At 35.1% G+C, this 3,492-nt stretch overlaps 1 long non-coding RNA gene across 4 annotated transcripts; it reads left to right on the plus strand.

Moving 5' to 3' along the window:
- Positions 1 to 1,493: 1,493 nt before the first annotated feature.
- On the plus strand, positions 1,494 to 3,385 carry LOC109588533 (uncharacterized). 4 transcript variants are annotated; one of them, XR_002188227.1, is made up of 5 exons: positions 1,494 to 1,678; positions 2,847 to 2,895; positions 2,945 to 3,041; positions 3,153 to 3,211; positions 3,274 to 3,385. It is a non-coding gene; the product is annotated as an uncharacterized LOC109588533 (long non-coding RNA). The 4 variants fall into 4 exon arrangements; XR_002188228.1 differs by lacking the exon at positions 1,494 to 1,678 and adding an exon at positions 1,697 to 1,733; XR_002188229.1 differs by lacking the exon at positions 1,494 to 1,678 and having other exon boundaries at positions 2,693 to 2,895; positions 3,274 to 3,305; positions 3,356 to 3,385.
- The last annotated feature ends 107 nt before the right edge of the window (positions 3,386 to 3,492 follow it).

The raw sequence follows: 3,492 nt of genomic DNA on the forward strand, positions 1-3,492 counted from the left end.
AAATCCTGTAATAATGTATCTCATTACATCTACCACCAGCTGAATACTGAGCATCAAGTTGCTTTGAAGGATTGATAGAAGATGATCCATCTCCTCCAATTATTAAAAGATAGTCTTCACCGTCAAAATGAGCTGATACCATTCCACAGTAGGCCTTCATCTTTGGACAATGATCAGAACTAGAAGGAGAGAGTTCCCTCCACTTGAACGAATCCACATTGAAACAATGTAAGCTGTTTTGATAACCATCAACACCTTGTCCACCAAAATAATATATGTCCTTCCCTATAGCTATGGTTGAATAGCCACAGGTACCTGGTGGTGGGGTACCAGTAGTAGGTTTCTGGTCCCAAGCACCAGTTGGTAAGTGATACACCTCCATCACATCATAGTGTACTCCATACCCGTACCCACCCCACATATATAGGTAGTCTCCTACCTTTACTGTGGAGTGTTCCTCTCTCTCCATTGGTTGATAGTCTATAGAGAACAAGAGGTACCAGTAACAGAGTAACAGTAATATAGTGATAAGTTATTTATTTATTTATTTCAGAAATTTACAGTACACATTAATAGAGAGAAGCAGAGATTAGAAATGAGACGGTAAATAGCAGTACTGCATGAGGGTAAACTGAGGTATAACTCAGAGTACCGGAAATAAAAATAAGAATAGAAATTAATTAGTTAGAATAAGGATACAGAGGAGTAAAGTAAGTGAAACAGTAAGAGAGACAAAGAATGAATGAAAGAGATACAAAGAGAAGAGAATAGTGGCCCTCACTTTTAGATGCCATTCTTGCAAAATACCAGCCACACCCGGTACCATAGATATTAAATGACAGGGATTGGAAACGGAAGCGTGGGCGTAGCCCAACCTCCATTCATTTGTGTTGCTGCTAGGCTGACAGAGGCTCGTTGAAATTTTTTGTCACAATTTACCCCTTGATTTTTTTTCTCTTAGAAACAATATCTCGCGAACAAGTGTTCTTATGCAAGTGGAATTAATGCATCAAGAAGCCTAATGTTTCCTCTTAATAATTCTGTTTTCTATTGTATAGATAATTTTACTATGTTCATGTTATGGCTCTTTTATAACCATAAAATGTATTTTTTGTCATTATAATCCCTTTTTTGAAAACAAGCTAGAGTAAGATACAAGATCTTTATAATCATATGAAAGAGCTTTCATTTGCATATGGAATGATACTAGTTAGAGCGGTTAGAATCCATGAAGCATGAGTTTGTTACAACAGAAAAAGGGCAAAAAATGAAATTGAAAAATTTGTTGTACCTATATATAACTCGTTGCAAAATAGCGTTGTAGAAGTAAAAACCTTGCTGCAGGTAGTCCTACACTTTCTATATGAAACGGTAGGTATATCACAAGTAAGCGTCCTCTTGGATCTCCATAAATATCCTTCGAAGTCCTTGCAGTACAGCCTCACTAATGGAGGAGATGGGAAATCAACACCCGGTTCGTACACTTTTCCCATCACATTAGATAGAAAAAGTTCGGAACCCTCCCATCACACATGACTGTAAAAGTTCCGGTTATTAACTAGTTATGTATTAAATTTAACCCCTTCTTTATAAGAATGGCTGCTGGAAAGAAGACCTTTAGTACTGTATGCCATTGTGCATCGGAGCAAGCCACATGAAGGTTGCAATAAAGATGATGGTATGCTGAAAACTTCAGTCTTCACCTCTGATAATTTCCTGCAGCCTAGCACCTGGTTTGTACATGTATTCAATTGTGTAAATAATGTCTGAGCCTGAACTGTACTATGCATCAGCAATATTGTGCCACATCATGCTTTGTCATCATTCAGATGATATTTCAATTGTAATGCATAATAAGTCAATAATAAATGTATATGTATAATTGCTAACATGACGGTTATGGAGCTATACATGTAGCTGTCGCCTGCTTTTCACCTCATGATCCATCTAGTAATATATTTGAATGGAATGGGCCCTTAATATTTTGCATTTTCTAGTAGAATTGAATGGTAATGATGATGCAATACTCAATTTTACATTTTTGTTCAATTTATTCCTTGTAGCCTAATCCAGGCTACATAATGCATGTAAAATTTTGTGTACTTTGAACATTGAAGATACTATTGGTACCACACTACTTGTCCTCATTTTAGAACTACTTTGAGACCACCAGGCCTGGAAATTGTTATACAGGTCTATACTGTGTTGTCATTGTACAATAATCAACTTATGGGTCTGATACAGTCTAATTGTATCTGATTTAGTTTTACCTATAATCTTGCTTTACCTACCTATGCTACATGCCTGTATTGGATGAATTTTTAGCATGGAAAAAACATTTAGGCCTTATCAAGAATGTTTATTGAGTAGCAAAACTTAAACTGAAATAATGCTTTGTTGAAAGTTTTATAAATTAAATCACTAATAGTGTAACTGCTCGCAATTGAAATCTCCATTATAACAGTTATGCCCAGAGTGCCTTGTCTATGGTAGTCATTGTGATTGTTTACTTGTACATGTATGGTCTCAGACGATTCCTCATGATTTATGCATTGAAGTTCCACAGTCATTAATCATGTAGTCTAAGTATTATTTGCTACATGGTATTATAATGTTTAGTAAAGCTGCATAATGCATGTTGTAATGTTACTATAGGTTCATAACACAAAATTATTCCCTTTTTAAAAATACATGTATTCATTGCCTCATTTTTTGTGTTCCTTAATTGACACCTATTTTGTATATCTTTGTCTCTTGATGTCTCTTTCTCTCTTTTGCTTTTCTCTCCTCCTCATGTATATGTATACTGTATGTCTAACTCTTGCTCTTTCTTTTTTCTTCTCTAGGTATACCTCTCAGTCTCACATGTCTTCACTCTTTCTCGCGTTAGCGCAAGTGAGCAGCTGTATACATCAGCATTGTTATTATTACAATATTATTATAGGCATAACTGCATTGTCTGTTGAGGTCCCATCAAATGCACTTGCTGAAATATCTGGCAAATATTGTGGGAACGGAAACACATGCTAACAAACGTTGTGGTAAGACACAATGCACACTATAGTACATTACATATATATACACACATGTACATGTAAAGAGAGTAGGATATGTCTTTTGGTCAGTAATTTATTGTGTCATTTATTGTACAGGAGAATGGAAAGACAAATACTTACCAATTAATGATAAAAGAAATGCCTAATTTGAAGAAGTAAGTGTAGCATCAGCATCGTATACTTAAATTACTATCTCTGTCTCGCTCTCTTAATACAGTGAATTACACTTATTTTCATAATCAAGAAGCAGTGAGACCTTGTTTTATGTACATTCAATTATTCTATTTTGTATTTATTAGGATGTGTCAAGATGAACTCAAACAATGGAACATTTTATATAATTTCTGTACTTGTTGGATGGGCTGAAGCATTCATAATGGTATGTGATACATAGTATGTATGTAATGTACATGTATTTGAGTGAATGGAACACTTT

Source organism: Amphimedon queenslandica, unplaced genomic scaffold (assembly GCF_000090795.2).
Source record: "Amphimedon queenslandica unplaced genomic scaffold, v1.1 AMPQUscaffold_12037, whole genome shotgun sequence".
In the NCBI taxonomy this organism is placed as follows: Eukaryota; Metazoa; Porifera; class Demospongiae; order Haplosclerida; family Niphatidae; genus Amphimedon; species Amphimedon queenslandica.